Below are 19,760 nucleotides of genomic sequence, written 5' to 3'. Positions count from 1 at the left end.
ATACGAAAATCACACACGTTCTTATCAACAACAAAAACAAAAAAACAAAAAAACTAGCAACTCTGGGAAGGAAGGAGACCTGAGTTCCCACACAAAGGATTGGTAGTAAGAGTTGAATGGCAATTGTTTTCCACCCAGTGTATTCACGACCAGGGCCATGGAGCACTGCGCCTTTTGTCGGAAGATAGCTGTGAGTCAGCGTGTGAGTGAGTGTGACCAAGGGAGGCCCATGTGCAGACACAGTGGAGCGTCAGTGTCAGGGTTGGAAAGTGAATGGAGAGGTGTGTGTGTGTGTGTGTGTGTGTGTGTGTGTGTGTGAGGGAGCGGGCACGTCTCACTGATCACACGCCTGGAGGCGCTTCATGTGTGAGTGAGGGAGTGTTGCATGAATGGAGGTAAGTGAGTAGAGTGAGTGAACAGGGTGTGTTTGCCTGAATGGAGGGCTGTGTGGGTGAAGGAGGGCCCAGTTTTACGAATGAGGACCTGGATGTGAATGAGACTGCCCGTGAGCCCTTGGTGTGTGAGGAGGAGAGAGGGAGCCAGCTTGTTTGTTCAGCTTTGATGGAAACAAATGCTGTTTTGCTGCCGTGTTGTCAACTACAGATGCATTAATCTCCATGGTTGCCTGTGATCTGTCCCTGCTTAGGGGACACAGACAGCCCACAGGGCTGGCGGCTCTCAGCATCAGTGTAGGCCTCGACCTTCCTCCCTGTCCCTGTCTGTCAGCCTCTATTCCAGCCCTCAGGTGAGTGTGTGGGAGCTCTGGTTTCACACAGGGAGACTGTTGCTTTGATTCAGTCATGACTTTCAAGATTCCTTCTCTAAAATACCCCCTGCCCCTTTTTCGAGCACTTTTTGGAATCTACCACCTGAAGCCTCAAGCAAGGATCGTACTCTGGGAAGCTGGGTGGACTACTCCTTTTGTACCTCAGAGGGAGAAAGTGGAGGGTATGGATACACAGGATGCATTTCCAGGCACCAGGGCCTCCCTAGTCCTTTCTCCCTGGCCCCAAATCCGCCCACCCTACAGATGCATGTCCACCAAGGACCCAGTCCTTGCCATCTTAACCCTTAATCTTTCCCTGTTTTAAATCACAGAGCACCTCTGGGTTCACTGACTCACCAGCACCCACCCCCAAGCACCTTGACCTTTCCCTGGGCCCCACACTCAGGGGGGCAACCTCAGTGTGTGGTCCTCTCTGGGACTAGGCTAATGAAAGGAGCAGTGGGGTGGATAATTCAAAACGGCAGATAATCCAAAACTCATTTCCATTTGGCTAGGGAAGGTTCACACTATGATTTACTCTCCTCATTATGTTTGGCTCAGGCTAAAATTAAAATTGGCTTTTCTTCTTCAAGCCATTCAGGCTACAAGGTGGGCAATGACTGGATAGCATTAAAGTTCACTCCAGCTGGAGAACATAATTTAAGGTCCATATCTGACTAGAATATCAGACTTGAAGGTCATTGGAGATAGGAGTTAAATCTCCCTCCTTAGATTCCGGCTCTCTGAGGACAGGACTATGTCTCCCTGGGGCTCCCTGGGGGCAGGGCTGTGTCTCCCCCTCAGACTGGGGCTCCCTGGGGACAGGGCTGTGTCTCCCCGCACACTGGGGCTCCATGAGGGCTGGGCTGTGTGTAATCTCTATATCCCATGCATCTGCCTACAGTTCTGCCTTTGGAAGTTGAAGCTAGCATTACCAGTGGCCTGCTGCTCTCACAGCTGGTCTCTTCATCCCACTCCTAGGGGTCCTGGTGAGGGCCAGGCCTCCCGGAAAGCAGCCCTGCCCCGTGGGTAGGCAGAGGGGCTTCAGCTGGGCAGCCCAGGGCAGGATACCATTAAAGTTCACAGGCTACTCTGAGAAGGAGAAGGTCTCATTACAAAGGCCTGTGGTTATTACCCTGCCCTGTTATTATGTGTTTGCTAGGACATCAAGCATGGCATATTTAATCTTGGGCTCCTAATAACATCTCTGATTATTAAAACAGAAAGAATTTAGACAATCAAATTGGCTTCTTGATGGGAGTTTTTTGGTTTTTTTTTTTTTTTTGCCTGTTTCATGTAGCCTGTTGGTGGTGGCGGGGCCGGCGCTGCTTGCTGCAAGGAGGAACGTGGGTATAAAGAACCCCATGTTACACCCTCAAGGTCTGTCTGGTCTTTTTCTGGCCTGGGAACTGAATCCTCAGCTAATGGCCAACCTAGACTTATGAGGTGACCCACAAAAGCAAGAGGGCTTACCAGTTGGGGCTACCATTGCTGTTTTATAACCCCCACAAATTCACTAGCAGACAGAAGGCATAAGAGAAAAGCCATAAGAGAAAAAAAGGGTTTCCTCCCACTTTGTAATAAGCAAAGGGAACATGGTCCTCCTGCCTATTCCTTCCTTATGTTGCTCTCCTGTGTCCTCCCAGCTCTAGGGGTGGAGAGGCAGAGACATGTTATTACTCAGGGTCCTGGGAGGAAAAAGACAAAAAAGTGGAATGGCTACCAGAAGGCAGTTTAGTGATGGGACAACGTATGGGAGTATGGGCAGGGTTGGGGGTGTAGGCAGGGTTAGGGTGTGCACAGGGTTAGGGTATGTGGGCAGGGTTAGGGTATGGGCAGGGTTGGGGGTGTAGGCAGGGTTAGGGATGTGCACAGGGTTAGGGTATGTGGGCAGGGTTAAGGGTGTGGGCAGGGTTGGGGTATGCATAGGGTTAGGGGTATGGGCAGGGTTGGGGGTATGGCAGGATTGGGGGTGTAGGCAGGGCTAGGGATGTGCACAGGATTAGAGGTGTGCACAGGGTTAGGGGTGTGTGGGCAGGGTTAGGGGTGTGTGGGCAGGGTTAGGAGTATGGGCAGGGTTGGAGGTGTAGGAAGGGTTAGGGATGTGCACAGAGGTAGGGTATGTGGGCAGGGTTAGGGGTGTGGGCAGGGTTAGGGATGTACGCAGGGTTAGAGGTGTGCACAGGGTTAGGGGTGTGGGCAGGGTTAGGGGTGGGTACACAGTTAGGGGTGTGGGCAGGGTTAGGGATGTGCACAGAGTTAGAGTGTGCACCAGATTAAGGTGTGCGGGCAGGGTTGGGGGAGCTGTAGTCCCCAGGCTCCAGCTACAGAAGGGAGGCTTTTACCCTTTTGTCCCAAAGAGTGAAGGGGCAAAGAAGAGGTTTCAGGAGCCCCAGGCCTGTTATAGCCACAGGAAAAGAGTTGCCCACAGGAGGTGGTGGCCCTGAGTGGAGGACCCATCTGCTGACAAACTGCAGTCTGGGAGGGAGCCGCCCCAAGGAAGTTAGCGCCTGTCTCTCTCCTGCTGCTGGCACCTGCCTGCAACCAGACCCAGGAAGCCAGAGGGCAAGGTCAGCCTCCAGGGCCACGCAGCAGGGCTGTGGAGAGGTCACGTGGAGGCGCAAAGGGAAAATAATCTGCTCACAGAAAGAGCGCCCTTCACTGTTGTCAACGTTCCCAACAAGTTGGCAGATAATCAGGCCACTTGGAAGCGCAAGAAAAACAAGGAGGAAGAGGGAGGAGGGTGGAAAGGCGGGAAGAAGAGAAAGAGAAGAGAGGAATCCATTGGAGGCAATAAACCCCACAGACTCAAGGGCAGTAAATACGAATTCAATTTGGTTTTGCCATTTACAGAGCCGGCCTTCTTAAGCGCTGACAGGCTGATCAGATAAAAGTCACTGTCACCACCAGGACGGCACATTTAAATTTTTATTGCAAACACCAGGCTCCATTACCCTGGGATTTGCTCTCTGCATTCCTAATATTGTCTTTCTTCACGTTGGGATGTGAGCGTCCTAACTCGCGCCAGCGACGGACCAGCGGAGCAGGAAGAGCGCGCTGGTGCTCCAGCCGGCATTCTGCGCTCTGGGTCCCCATCCTGGCCCTGCCCCGGACCTCAGCAAGTCACTTGCCCTCTTTGTGCCTCAGTTTCTACATCTGGGCAGTTTGGTTCTCTGTGGGCGTGTGTGGTGGGGAGGGGGTGGGGCTCATCTAATCTGGTCCATTTCCAGTCCATTAAATGAGATTTGGGGGATGTGGGTAAGGAAGACTCAGGCCACCTGAGCACCCTAGGCACTCCCACCCCAGCCCCCTTGAGTGTGTGGAATGGATGAGAGGATCGTCTCGGTCTTCTAGTCTGCAAACCTCACAGGGTTTTTTGTTTTTTTTTCCTCTCTCTCTCTCTCTCTCTTTTTTTTTAAGTTAACAAACTCATCTGTCCCCTCCCTTTATCTTCTTTTCCCTCCTGTCCCCATTTCCCTCTGCCTCTGCCTGTCTTCTCTGTCCTCTCCTTTTATCACCTTGTCCTCCACCCTGGACACTGTCTGGAGTAGAGATCTCTGGAACACTGCAGCCAGTTTCTCCCTCCTATGACCCTGCACCCCACCCTCCCCACCCCCCACACCCACAGACCTGCTGGACTTAGCAGCAGGGACTCAGTCACGCCTCCATTGAGACCCACTGCCCATGGGCATGCAGGACACGGGGCAGACAGGACTGGGCAGGGCATCTCCCCTTCTCTTCAGGAGGAGCTCACAAATACCTGGATAACTAACTCAGCAAGGAGGAGGGGCAGTGTCTACAGCGTATCTCTCTACCTGTTATCTCTACAGGTATCTATACCATTTGAGAGTGTAATACTATTTGCCCATTTTACAGGTAGAAAAATTGAGAGTAGGGAGAAGTATGGCAAAATGCTTATGGGGATTTTTCAGGGGACACTCCTCCTAATTAGAGAGATGGAAAGCTTCTTTAAGGGGGTAGCACTCATTGTGGCCTTGAATGGTAGGTGGTAGTATCTCAGCCGCTAAGGAAGGTGGTCTTAATGAGAATGTTCTAGAAGGACAAAGATTCAAGGTGTTGTGGGAGTCAGAGGGGTATCTAACAAAGTTGAATAATTATAGAAATCTTTCAAAAGAACACCCTCTCGGAAGTCCCCGTAGGAGAAGTGCTGTCCTAAGAAGCCTGTTAAGAGGGAAGGTGGCTAGGGGGAAGCACACAGTCTCTGGAGTCCAGCCACCCCACTCGCTTGAATCCTGGCTCTTACTAGTGTGTGATTGCGGGCAAGTTGCTTGACCTCTCGGTGCCTTCGGTTCCTTGCCTGTGAAACTGGATAATTCATAGCGTTGTGAAGATTAACTAGGTCACTCTGTGCAAAACACTTAAGCAGTGCTAAGCACAATAGTGAAATCACAAAACAGGGTCACCCATTATAATTCTTATTCTGTGACTGTCTTGAAGTCACAATGGACTGTTCTCAAAAGAATCTTTGGTAAAGAACGGATCTGAGATTGCCACTGAAATAAAAAGCCAAAATGTAAAACATATTCCAGAGTTCAGCAACACCCCCCACCCCTGCCCCCCCGGGGATCTCTGCCACTAGCTGAAGAAATTCTCTTGTTGTAGGTCACATGGGTAGAGGTTAATGCAAGTAAAGCTGGGGTCAGGAAGCAACACTTGAATCTTCCTCCAACCTGGCTGCTCCCATTCCAGGGCTAGGCTCGGGGTAGTTTGGGGCTATATAGGATGCCTCCAGGCCCAGCAAAGAGGCAGACTGTTTTTCTTTAGTGAAGGAGCCTTCAAAGGCAAAAATCTCTAAGACCCTTGAAAGTCCTAATGAAGCCCTGCTCAGAGTACTGGCGGTACTCTCTGCCCACTCACCCTGGGGACCTCAAAAGAGAAGGGCCTTCCACTCCTCTTTGATCACTTCGGTTTATTATTAACTCCTCCTCTACCCCGTTCCTAACCACCAATGGCCACGCACACAGCTGCTTGTCCCATGCTCCCTACACTTCTGTCACTTAGGTTATGTGTATTTATTGTGCTAAATCCTTAGCAGCTATAAATATTTATGGAGCACCTGCTGCGCTGGGCTCCATACAGAGTCTGAATAAATAGTTCCTCACTGTTCTCTAGGAGACTGCAATCTAGTACAGGCCAGACAGAGAGACCAGCACTGAGGGAAGAGGGAGAAGTGTGGGGGACAGATGACAGATGACAAAAGCAAAATCTACCTGCCTCCCTCTTCAAACTCAAACTCACAAATAAGCAAAGCTGTCTCCCACCCTCAACCCCCAGCTCAGACTGGGGCTCCCTGAGGCAGGGCTGTGTCTCCCCTCAGACTGGGGCTCCCTGAGGGCAGGGCTGTGTCTCCCCTCAGCCTGGGGCTCCCTGAGGGCAGGGCTGTGTCTCCCCTCAGACTGGGGCTCCCTGGAAATAGTCTTCTATTTCTTCACCATGAAAGTAGTTCTTTGGGAACACTGTTTATACTTTCTCTTTGTAAAAGGTAAACACGCTCATTGAACTTCTCATTAACCTCAGGCTAAGCACGTTCCCACCCTGTGCCTCAGTTTCCCCTGTGTACATATGGGCATTAATTAGCTTTTAAGTTGCTGTAATGTTGGGGGACCTGGGTGGCTCAGTTCGTTGAGTGCCCAACTCTTGGTTTCAACTCAGGTCATGATCTCAGGGTCTTGAGATCCAGCCCCTCTTCAGGCTCAGGCTCAGTGAGGAGTCTGCTTGAAGATTCTGCCCCTCTCCTCACATGCCTATGCTCAGTCTCTAAATAAATAAATAAATAAATAAATAAATAAATAATCTCTTTATAAAATTAAAAAAAAATAAAGTTGCTATGAGTTAGGATGTGGAGTGAGACACAGGAGTAAGCCTCACCCAAGTCTCTCTTCTTCCCCCAGACTTGACTACTTTTTGCGTCACCACAGACATGCACACTGTCACTATCTGGTGATGTCTTCTGCCTGCACTAACTGGGGACCAGGGATTAAAGAATTTTATTTTATTTTATTTTTGAAAGAATGTTTATTTATTTATTTATTTATTTATTTATCTATTTATTTATTTATTTATGAGCGAGAACACACAAGTAGGAGGAGGAGCAGGGAGACAGAGAGAGATTCTCAAGCAGACTCTGCGCTGAGTGTGCAGCCCAGCTCGGGGTCTATCCCAGGACCCCAAGATCACATCCTGAGCAGAAATCTAAGAGTGGGATGCTCAACTGACTGAGCCACCCAGCTGCCCCTAAGGAACATTTTAAAAGCTGGCCTCCACACCTCTACTCTTCTGCGGACTTCTCATCTGGCTAAACACCCGGTTTGGCTTCAATAACTCTGTCTCCAAATATGGATGGAATCACCATAACCTAATGGTGAACATTTATCAGCTCTTCACTACATGCTAACCACCTTATGCTTTAATCTCTCACCCCCCATGGCATGCAGGCAGTATGGTAAGTATCCCTATTTTATGGGTAAGAAAAGTGAAGCTCAGAGAAGTGCTCAGTGGTCCGTCTGGGCTCTCAAGGAGCTTTGCAGGCATCATCAGTCTCGGGACCCTAGAACTTACCACCTATGTCCTCCAGGAGAGTCAACCAACAAAACCTGCAGAAGGCTCTAGCCAAACAATAGTCAGAGCACTTTCTTATCAGGCATTTAACAGAGAGGGAATGGGGAGATCACCCCAGAGGTTCGGGGCAGGGGGGCCTCACACTGACATTTCAAAGGTCAGGGTGCTCCCAGTATTACAGCACAAGCCGATGAGAGATCAGGGGGCTGCATGCCCTGGAGCAGCAACCTTCACATGGGTCCCACTGCAGAAGGGAGTGAATGAGAATCCTCCTCTCATTCACAGTATCAGAGGGCCTCAGGATTCAGGGGGCTTGCTGATTTGGGGTAGGGGCTTATACTTTTCTGCTATCAAATGGAGAAACAGGATCAGGGATTGGTTGAGGCAGTGGGGTTCATGTTTCTCCAGCAACCCCTGGACTTCAGTGAACTCAACAAGCAAGTGCTCCCCTCCAGACCCTACCTCACCAAGCATCGGGTAGGGTGAAAAAAATATTATTCTGATAATCAGAGAACAGAAGGAATTTGAAGCCAAAAGGGAGCTGCCTCTGACAGGGTGTGACTACAGCTGTCCACACTCTCCTCCTACCTTCAACTCCCTCAAATATACAAAGGGAAGGGTGTTTGGGGGCGATAAGATCTCTGAATTCTCTTCTGGTTCTAACCTTTTGGGATCTTTATCTTGCTGCAACATTCCAAAAGAGCAAATAAGTCAATGGTTAAAATATTAATGTCTGATTATATGAAACAAGAATTCTGTACTGTCTTAACCAAGGAACAGAATCCCTAATGAAATTTTAGGCACCATCCTCTGACTCATGGGGGCAGTATTTGGAGATACTGTGAGGCTGGGAGAGTCTAATCATTTCTCCTAATTCACATTACCTAAGTGCCTCCTGCTGTTCGACAGACAGCAGAGCCAGGGAAGATGAATGCCTCTGACTTAAGTTCCCAAGAATTGCTGAGGAGATAGGGTGGCAGCTCAGTAGACCAAGGAAGGGGAACTGAATCTATTTTGCTAAAGAGATGAAATGAGGGCAACTTCTTGGTGTAATTGGGAGAGGTAATGGGGAATGCACATTGGATAGCCGGGAAGGCAATCAAATCAACCAGGTCTTCCTTGACATCCAGTGCTGTGCTCTTCCTCTAAGTACAGAGACTCCCAGTTACCCCCTAACATCCATTCTCTCCTTTCCCAATAAGAATTCCCAGGTGTTATTTGCCCTAAAAGCCACGCAGAATAGAGATTACATTTCCCAGTCTCCTTCGTACCTAGGTGTGATCATGTGACAAGTTCTAGCCAATGGGCTGTAAGTAAGCCAGTTGTCCGTGGTATCCTAGTGAAGTCCTTAAAAAAAAAAAAAGGCACCTGCTTCTTTGTCCCTCTCTGTTTCCTAAGGACTGGAATGTAGTTGCACAGATAGAGCTTGAACAGCTATCTTGGTTCACCAGTTGGTAGCCATGAGTTGAGGATACAAAACAACAAAATGGAAGGAACCTGGGTACAATGGCACCACCACATAGCCCTGGACTCCCTGCAGGGTTTTGTTTTTTAATTATAATTTTGTTTTAATTATAATTATAATTTTTTTAATTATAAGAGTTCTCATATACTGTTCACCACACTTTCCCCATCTTGCCTACCCATAGTACATGGTCAAACTAGGAAATCAACCCTGGTGCGATGCTATTCACTCAAATACAGAACTTACTCCCCACCTTTACATGAGAGAGAAATACAAGTCGTTCTCATTTAGGCCATTTTTATTTGTTCTGTTTTGTTTTATCACTCACGATGAAATCTATTTCTAACTGGTATGATTTCCAAAAAGTATAATAAGGTAGCATCGCAGCTCCATCCTGAGAAAGGTAGGTGGTAGGCAGAAGCCAAGCTGGCCTGGATGCAGAGAACAATCAGACAACCTCTGGGCCATGCGGAGAAGTCTTTTAGGATGGTGAGAGGCAGTGGACTACCAAGCCATCTTTCCCTTTGAAGGTGCTGATAGAAGAGCTGTCTTCTCCCACCTCCTTGCTCCACCACCCACTTCTGCAGGCATGCTGGCCTCCGTCGCTAGCTCTGTGCTTGCCCTTCTCCTGCCGGAGCCATCGTCACACCCACCTCTTCCCTACCTAGAGCTATGCATCTCCCTGCTAGTTCATGGAGACCCGAGATGCTCATTAGTGTTGCAAGCTCCTGGCCCATCAAAGTCACATGTCAGGAGAGAGGAGCGAAGGCGGGTGACATTTGTTGGTATTTTCAACTCGGGCGAAAACAAACAAATTGTGCTGGAGTTAAATGTCAAAGGCCCCTGAGCATATTGCAAGGGAGGGAGGAGCATTTTCTCATAGGGACAGACTCGTTTGTGTCCCTGAATAGGTGTGCTTGGGAGATTCAACTGTGCTGAGGGCTGCAAGGAAGGCCAAGTGGGTGGTGCTTGTCAATGTCCACCTGCATCCCACTGGGCAGACTGGGCAGTCCCAGGTGAGGACACTCATTCGTCATCCATCCATTCATCCAGGGAGCATTTACTGAGCACTCACTATGTATAAAAGACCGTAATAGGTGCTATGGGACAGTCAGCAATGAAACAAATATGGCTGGTCCTCACCTCCTGGGAATGGTCTTTAGAGTGCACAGAAGGTGGATAAACATCTAACATAAGAAGAAAATGCCCATCATCACTAGGGGTGCAGTGTTCTTTGGGTTCCCAGATAATGGAGGGGGAAGGAGGACCAGGGATGAATTTCAGAGGCTTTGCCATGAGGCCCGAAATATGTCCAACATTTAGATGTGCACAGAAGTGAGTTGAAGATGCTATTCATCTAAAAGATAGCATCGAGGCATGTCCACTCACATTACTCTTAGCTTTACTATCATTGCTCCCCCCAAATAGAAGGGAAGCGCCCCTAAGGGAGACAGATATATGGGACATAATCTAGCATAAGCAGAATTTCTGGGGCCTATGAATTTATTGAAAGTGTGTGCTGAATTTTGTGTGACCGTGGGTTTTTTTTTTTTTTTTGGAAAGAATGTCCTCAGCTCTCATCAGATCTCTAAGGTAAAGGTGATTTTCCCCCAAAGTGGAACCCCTGTTCTACTGGTGAGAAGTAAAGCCTCACTAGATATCAGACCCTTACTTGCCTGACTGTATCTACTCTTCCTGTGCGAGTTCTATTTCCTGAGACCTGCCTTTATCTGGAAAGGCTGAACCAGCCCCAGCTCGGGATGGGGGGATCAGCAGGAGGCAGTGAACTGGGGGGAAAGAGCAAGGCACACTCTTCCTCAGGGAAGAAGCATCTCCTGCTTATGCCTGGCTCTGCAGTGAATGAATTATCAGCCTTTTCACTTAATCAGTATCTCTCCAGACTGGCCACGAGGCCTGTGTTGGGGAGAGCAGACATTTCATTACCAGAATTCAGTGGTGCTATGTTGATCCTGGTTTCCTGACAATTACGAGAACGAGCCAGAGTACCAAGCAGCATGCTTGTGTGAGCTTCACCTCGTTCAAAGCATATAGGCTCTCTTCCATTCCCTAGTTTCACAAGTAGCTCTCGCGTGACCAATGGTGGTAAGAAACCCCTTGTAGGAGACCCCAAATCACAAGAAGAAGTCTTTGTTGGGATGTGCCCTTGGGACTGGACACTCTGACTGCAGACAATGATGATGAGACGTATCACTTCTCCTTTCCATATTAAAATGAGTAATTCCACAGGCTGCATGGACAACCTTCCGGAAACAATCACTCCTTCGTTTTGTCCCTTCCAAGCATACCTCTACTAGTGAAAACAATATTATAGACACACCACATTGCCACTGTTTTCCCTCCTATACAAGGAGAAACAGAGGCATAGGAAAAAAGACAAGAAACATTCGGAGGAACTCCGGGAGGACTTCCAAGGTGTCTTCTCCAGTGAAAGTCCTCTGGGAACAGAAGGTAGGGTGCAGACCAGAATTGCCATGTAATGTGGCAGTACATGTCAGAATATCTCTAGGCCAGCTTGCTTAACATTTATGGTGGCAGCTGCTCTCAAGGCCAGAGTCACAGCTGGTCAATATCAGAGGTCCAAGGCAAACCACCTCCGGGGTCAACCATGCCATTGATCTGCTCCCATGATCCTGTTGACATCCCAAGCTAACAATGATCCAGAATTAGGCATATCCACTATCAAAACCATACTAGCCAATGGTATCACTAGTCAAGATTATAATATCACTCCCTAAGAAGTAAACTCTGGAATATGAGCAGACAATGTGTGTCACTGTCAGACATGATTATCCAGTCTCTCTCTTGCCTGACCATAAGTCCCGAGGAGGCTGTATATTTCAGGTAGTGAAGCTACAACAAGACAGAGCCATTACAGGCCTGGTTCTTTGCAGACTACATGGAGGATGGTTGCCCTGAAGGGTCACTTCCCCCCTGTGGATTTTTTGAGAACAAGAAGTAAACCTTCGTTGTGTTGAGATACTGAGATTGGGGCTGCTTGTTACTAAAGTGTAACTAGCTTGTTCTAACTAACAAATCCCTGAACTTCTTTGAGCCTGTCTTGTCTTATTTAACATGTGGAGGAAAGCTGTCCAGTCTTCCTCTTAGGGTACATGTGAGGAATGGATGAAACAACAGACAACTGCTTTACACACATGAGCATGTGTCAGCTTAGATCAGAGAATGAGCAGGTACATCACCAGCATGGAGCTTCTGTTGCTACTTGATGCTCTTTCTCCATGCAAGAAAGGATGGCCCTTATGTATGAGGGGCAAGGAAGGCTGGGCAGTGAACATTCTCATGAAACCACATGCTATTGAGGAACAGTAAAAGTCCAAAGAGCTCAGAAACACATGTTCTCTTTAGTGCTCAGCCCAGAAATGTCCACTGCAATCTACATATTGGGTCATAAGTCCTGGCTCCATTGGTAGGTGATGGTCCAGAGCAACATGAAATAATTCCCAACTTTTTCTACTCCCCCAACAGTCAGAACAGAAACACTAAGCACCCTGCTTCCTTATAACAGACCCCATCCTTCCCACAAGGCTTTACTGGGCACAAAGCACTGGCCAGAGACTATGTGTTCCAGCGCTTCATAAGATTAGGTATGTCAACGTGACCTTGTGTTCTCCAAAGGGGAGTATACAGAAATCATGAGTGTCATTCTTTTACCTCTGGGTTTAAAGAAATAGCAATCATGCTCCTCTTTACACCCTCACATACGGAAAGCAAATGTGCCAGCCACAAAGCTGTAGCCACACAGAGGAGTACCATGCCAAGGGGAGAATGAGCCACAAGACAGAAGGAACCTGAGTCTGAATGACTTTGTCAATCACGGCTGCCCCATCAGCCTGAACCAGCTAGCACTATTTGAAAGTAAGATACATTTCCAGCTTATTTAAACCACTCTCTTTTGGGACTCTTTGTTACAGCAACTTCACCTTTATCCTAATGAATACACTGGATAAAATGATGCTGCTGCCAATGTTTTTAGTTTATTTCACACATTATGTCCAAGAACCCAAGGGACTAACAACAGCAAAACCAACCTTTCTTGCTTGTGAGCCTGGCTGAAAGGAGTATAGGCAGGCAGGTCAGGGGGGGTCCTGAAAGATCTAGCAATCTGTGGGCCCTACCACCTAACTATCCTCATTTTCCTCAGCAATCCAAGGAAATTATCTCTCCACCTTGGCTACCACATTATCAACAAAGTGGATGAAGTCTCTGATGGGGCTGTCACAGAAATAAAGTCTTGGACCAGAGGAGCTGCCATTGTAGAGGGTAACAGGCTTCCCTAGTCTTCCTGCCTAGGGTGAGATGAGATAGCATAAGAGACTCTGGGAGGCTGTGTGTGATGTAGAAGTCCTTTATAGGTTGCAGTTAAATTGTAAGCATGGCCTTTTCATGTAAATAGAGATATTTCAGGTACAGATACAAACCTATACCCTTTGCAGCAAACTTTTCTTCATGCACACCCCACCTTTTCTTGATTCCCAATGGCCTCCACCTCATCTCTGCAGGTCCCATCTGATCAGTTTTTCCGGGGCCCAGAACAAATGCCCACCTCTCCCCCTCAGAAAACCTGCATGTCCTGCTTGACCAGATCAATTACTCCCTTTTCCAAATTCCCTAAGTACTTTTATCTGGGCTTCTCCAGGGACACTTAGTGCTTTGTAACATAGAGATGGGCTGGTGAAGATACAGAACAAAGCTTGCTGGGGTGGCTTTGAATGAGATCATCTAACGTTTGTCTCAGGCACTCTGCAAGGGAACTCACATATGTGATCTCACTTGCTCCTTTATTATTATTATTATTTATTTATATTTATTTGAGAGAGAGGGAGCACAAGCAGGGGAAAGGGCAGAGGGAGAAGCAGACTCCCCACTGAGCAAGGAACCCAACATGGGGCTTGATCCCAGGACCCCAGGATCATGACCTGAGCCAAAGGCAGACACTTAACCGACTGAGCCTGAGCCACCCAGGGATCCCTCATTTGCTTCTTATATCAACCCAGCAAGTCATGTACAATTGTCGTCTCCACTTCGATGATGAGAAACTGCAGCACAGAGAGGTTAAGTAACTTGCTCACGGTCACCCAGCTAACTGTTAGAGCAGAGATTCCAACATTGGAAGCTGCAGTTATAATCAGGGCACAATGCTGTCCTCACTCATGAGAGGGACAAGCAGGGGCCCATGAAGCTGGGCATAAGGGAAGCGTCCAAGTTGGGTGCAAGAGAAGGGGGTTGCAGATGGGATCAAAGGCCAGTTCAGATGCCCCTGTGGAGGCTCCTGTGTGGACTTCTTTCATCACAGGGGCTCCTTTGCTGAGGTTCCTGCCAACAGCAGGCATGAGGTTTGAGTTACTCAGCTGAGACAGTGAAACAATTCTGTCAATTAAGTCAAACATCTGGTCAATGTAGCAAAAAATCAGTCACCAGGGGTCTGGCCACCCACCCAGTGCTCCTTCCAGGCAGTACACTCTTTTTTTCCCAGGTGACAGAAGGAGGAGGCCGTCATTTCTAAACCCTAATTTGCATCCTCCTCTCTGATTGGTTGGGGAGACTCACACCTAATGCCATCCTAAGGACCTCCTGTGAGCAAAGAAGAGAGAAATCCTGTGGGTTATAAAATGTGCTTTAGAATGGAGAGCTGAATTCAGCCCTGATCCAAAAAGCACATTCCCAAGCCGGGTGGTAAGTTCTGTGCTGCCTGCTGTAGAAATGCAAATTGCCATAATAAATGCCGATTATCCCAATTACCTCTAATTGTCTGGCTTGTGTAGCAAGAACATTACCATAGGAGAGACAGATAAGGGAGATGGTGTATTTAGAAGAATATCCTATCCAGGGAGTTGGGTTACAAATAAGGCAGGTGAGCTGGGCCAGAAAGCACCCTCCTCTGTGTACCCCCCCCCCCCCAGGGATCACCACAGGAAAGACAGGGGGCTTCACCATCTCCCAGCTGCTCCGGGCCAGCACTGATGCAGTGGCATCTTTATGTGATGGTCATTAAATGCTATTTTAAAAATAGGCCATGTGCTGGAGAGAGAGGGCAAAGAATATATGCTTGAACACAGAATTGGAGAGCCAAAAACTGAAGTTAGAAATTACACAGTTGTGTGTATCACAACTGTACCAGGTGATTATAGTTCTTCCAATAGCAAATAATTTACTGGGCTTCTGACATGTGCCAGGCAGTGTTCTAGGCTCTGGGAACGCAGCACTGAACAAACAAGACAATACAACAACGAAATAATCCCTGCCTTCACGGAGCCAACATGCTAGTTTGAAGAGACAGAAAACAAATGAGATACACAAATAAAACAAAGGCTATAATGGAAGGTAGTGAGGCTGAGGAGAAAAAAAATAAAGCAGGGGAGCAGATGGAGATTGCTGATTATCGGGCTTGAGATCGAAATTTAATGTAATTGGGTGACTTGAAAGAAGATGACATAAAATCTGAAACTGTAGTAGCAATGATGGAGTGGCCCTGCCTCTAGAAAACATACTCTCTTAGTCAATACCTGAATAAACTGGAGAAAATTTGATACAAGACAGAAAAATGTGGTCACCAGCTATCTACAAGTACATTAGCTAAAACCTTGTCTGTAGTTATGTAGGCTCATTTTTTATTAGCTTAGGTAAAATCACAAGACTTGCTGGGGCCTCTTAATCCTGTTCTAGTATTGATTAAGGCTGAGTGAATGCAAAACGTGCAGTTTGCACATACCCTTGTGAAATTAAAACCTTTCCATTTACTGATCGAGCAATAATTACTATAAAAAGCTGAGGGCACCTCGGCTAAAAACCAAGAAACGGTTCCATTTGCCAATGGAGAGAAAAACAGGGCCTAAGCCATGAGTCTTAACTCTGGCCTGGTCCCAGAACAGAAGCGGACGCAGCATCTTGTGGGTGCTAATGCTCCATGCCCATGCTGACGTCCCCGCCCAGCTCTGCAGAGGGATCGCCACCCTTCCTCGCCCCATGTTTTGAGCCAGGCTACTTACTCCACTCCACGCTTGCTGTGTGCATCACACCATTTCTTGCTCAGGTGTTTACTTGCTCACGCCAACACCTCTGTCCAGAACAACGAGCTGTCCCTGTCATCTGACTCACTCCTCAACAGCGTTCAATATTAACTCAGGCTTTACACTGCTGGACTCCTTCTCAGATCCTCCCCTTATCCCCACCCCAGACTGTAAACTCCCAGCTTAAGTCTCTACTGCTGTTCTTACAACACTGCATTATAATTATCCCATAGGCGTCTGTCCCCTCTGTTAGACTGTGAAAGCCTTCAGAGCAAGGACTAGTGTCTGCTTCATCATTCTCTCACCAGGGCCTGGTAAAGACCTGGCCTAACCAGATATTCAATTCTTGATGAACAAACAGATTAATTAATTATCGCAGATCCTGCTGGTGCACTGCCCATTCCCCTCAGAGTTCAGCATCCTCACATATACTGATGGCTTCCTGCTGTTAAGCAACTGCCAATCTGCCTAACGGCTCTCTGGGCACAGGAACTCCCTGGGCTCAACTGGACAGATCAGAAATCCTGGGAAATCACCTCCTCCTGCAACAAATCTTGGGTGGGAGCTGGTGGATAAGGATTCCAGCTTATCCACATCTTAAGAACCCTCTATGAATATGTTAGGTGACATGGTAAAGGGGGGATTCAGACTGCAGGTGGAATGAAGGTTGCTGGTCAGCTGACTTTATTTTTATTTTTATTTTTTTTTTTAGTTTTTTTTGGTCAGCTGACTTTAAATAGAGATCATCTGGGATTATTGTGATGGATCCAGTGTCATCAAGAGGGTCCTTAGATGTGGAAGAGACAAGCCAAAGAAGAGGTCCAACTGCAACACTGGAAAGAACAGGACCTGCGTGCCGGATCTCAAGGAGGGGGCCATGAGCCAAGGGGAGAGGCACCCTCTAGAAGCTGGACAGCCTAAGGATGTGGATTCTGCTTGAGAGCCTCCAGAAAGGCTGATTTCAGGCCAGGGAGACCCATTTTGGACTACTGTCCTAAAGAACTGTAGACCCTAAATTTGTTGTGTTACACCACCAAGTTTGTGGTCTTCTGTCACACTGGAGAAGTAGGAAACTAATACGACCTCCTGGAGGTCCAGTGGGATGATTCCTAGTTGTTCAGATCAGCAATCTGCCCATTAACCTGCCCCGTATTGGCTTCCTTCCTTTCTTATTCTCACTTCCCCACTTCTCTACTGGTGTTTCCTAAAGTCACCCCCAAATAAACTATCTGTCTGAAATCCTTGCTTTGGTTTGCTTCTGGAACAACCTAACATAAGAAATTAATTAGTTGGAGGGACTAGAGAGATATCTGGCCAAAAAGATCTGGCCCATCCTGACCCACCTACGATTTGGCCCAGATCTGATACAGCTTCAGGATCTTTGAGGCAATTAAGTGCCCAAGATGATCAAATTTATAGGAATCTGGAGGCTCAAGGGAATGGTGCTCCCAATTTGCAGAGCTGAGGGGAAGCCCAGAAGTGGTCCAAAGGGAGAGATGGGCTGGATGGGATGGAAGAAAGGGCAGGGAGGACAGGTTCAGATTAGGGGGTCAGAGGTGTGGGATGGGATGGGATTGAACTCAGATGTAGGTGACAGTCAAGCTGTTGTTTGGGTGGTGGGTTTGTGCATATTTATTTCATTCCATCTAAGGAAACACAATGTCCTCCCTCCCTGACTCCTATGCAATAGAAACCAACAGTGAATTGGTGCCAAGTGTTTTCCATTTAATAACAACTTAAGAGGCTGTTTCCTGTCTGTGCTTAGAGGAATTCCCTGAGGGAGGGAGGGAGAAAGAGAGAGCAAGAAATTCAGAAGGCCACACAGCCAGCAGCTCTGGGCCTGTGAGTCTCCCACCCCATGCCAGCTCCCCGCGTACAGCCTCCTTGGCCTTGGCTCCTGTTGCTCTTGCTCTTCAGCTCTGAGAGGACTGTGGCCCATCTCCAGGACACCAGGGTGGAAGTGGAGCATGAGAGACAGGGGACAGGACAGAGGGGATGGTGCCACACCCCGGATACAACCCAGAATGTCGAGGCTCCTGAGCCAGCCCCTCACCCTGCAGATGAGGCCAAAGGCCAGGAGTGGTGGGGTCACACCAGGATGTCTCCAGGCCTAAGGAGAGCAGGCTGAGAAGGATGTTGGCAAACACGAGTGTGTCCAGTGGGTCTGGGCCTGAGAGGTGAGGGATATGGGAGCTTATGGCAAAGAAGGAGAGAGGAATGAGGGGCTAGGGGACCCCAGGCTTGTCCGATCCAAGTCTGCAGTAATGGGTATGGGGCTGCCTTGCAAATATCTGAGGGTTACCATGCAGAAGGAATGGAACTCTTCATTGGCTCTGGAAATGGAGCCAGGGCAGCAGGGCAGAGGGACACAAAGTTTGGGGCTCAGCATCCAAATGACTTTTACAAATATTCAAACTGTTGAAAAGTGGATCTGGGCCCCTGGCAAAGTCATGAGCCACCCGTCACTGGATATATTCAAGTGAAGGCTGGGACCATCACGATTCAGCAATGCTGTCATAGAACATTCGGTAAAGGATGCATTACTCTGGCTGTGAAAACATCTCCCTAACACACCCGAGCTGCCCTCGGGGGGGTGCTGTGGTGTAGAGTCGAGAGCACGGATGGGAGCCAGCTGGCCCTAGTTCAAACCCCTGCTCTTTTATTGATGAGAAGTATGGCCTGGGACACAGCTCACTGAAGTCTCTTGCTATAAAATGGGGGTCAAAATCACAGTACCCCCTTCCTAGGGCTGCTGCAGAGATGGATGCTGCAGGTAGTAGGTTAAGTGCTTGCTATCATCATTACTATTCAGATTCTGCTCTTTATGGGAGCACAACCAGAATGGCCACCCAGGCTGGCGGGAGCCATCCTCCTGACCAACCAGAGAGGGTTTCATTGCTGATCAATGTTAAGAGAGATGTGTTCTGTGAGATGATTTGCTCCACACCTGCAGACAGAACACATTTGCCTAAAGGAAGGAGGTGAATGGGGGACCCCATCCCTGCGAGGCAAGCCCCCAGGAGGGTACCCGAGTGCCCAGAAACAGTGAGGCCTGGGTATTCACACTTAGTGACCATGGTACCCCCAGGTATCCCACATGCTGGTGTCTGTGGTCACAGAGACTCAATAGCTCGGACAAACAGATGCCTCCAGCCCGCATGCGGGGACTTGAAGATAAGCTTCCTTCTGTGTGTGTGTGCCCAGAGGAGAAAGAAATGCAGGTTGTCGTAATGAAAAACCTGAATTTTCCCCATGGCCCCCCTGCCCCTTCCCTGTCTGCTCCCCATCTCCCCTCTGCCCTCCCTCCGGTCCCTCCATTTCTTCTTTCCTTCCCAGGCCTGGATGAGTGTCTAGGTCAAAACAACTGGCTGATTCCACCAACTCCGGAATTTAGCGAGTGGGGCGCGGTGAAAACCGGGAATCTGCGGATTTCTTCTCTCAATGCAAGCACCCATCATTGTCTGCCTGAACTTTTCACTTTTCTGCTAGCTGAGCTGGCATCTGAAGACCCCAGATGTTGGCCATAACCCTGACTCATCAGGAGAGGGAGGACCTTCTGCGGGGAGCAGAAGGACCAGTTAGCCTAATAAGGATTCCCATGGGTCCTGCGAAATGCTCTTTGCGAAGGGTCTGCGAAGGGCCCCTGCCCTCCCCATACAGCTTCCAGATTTCCCTGCTATGAACCCACAGCCTTGATCCTCCAAAAACCTAGCCAGCGCATATGCACTTTCTTCCAGGCATACAGGCACTTCCCTCCTCCCACACTGGTGCTGTTACAAATCATGTAAGAAACGGCATCCTGTGGTGCCAGGGAGATCCAATGGGGGAGCCCTAGGTGTGTCAGGACTTCGTGCATCATTTGACACAACAGCATCGGTTTTCCCCTCGGCCTCCCTCCTGCCTG

The 19,760-nt window shown here is 48.5% G+C and overlaps 1 protein-coding gene across 2 annotated transcripts in view; it reads right to left on the bottom strand.

The window, feature by feature from the left end:
- The window catches only part of LRFN2 (leucine rich repeat and fibronectin type III domain containing 2), a 176,786-nt gene that overhangs the window by 48,393 nt on the left and 108,633 nt on the right, over positions 1-19,760 (bottom strand). The window lies entirely within an intron of this gene.

The sequence above is a fragment of the Vulpes lagopus genome, chromosome 1 (genome assembly GCF_018345385.1).
Source record: "Vulpes lagopus strain Blue_001 chromosome 1, ASM1834538v1, whole genome shotgun sequence".
Taxonomy (NCBI): domain Eukaryota; kingdom Metazoa; phylum Chordata; class Mammalia; order Carnivora; family Canidae; genus Vulpes; species Vulpes lagopus.
This window is presented reverse-complemented; position numbering and strand designations above follow the sequence as displayed.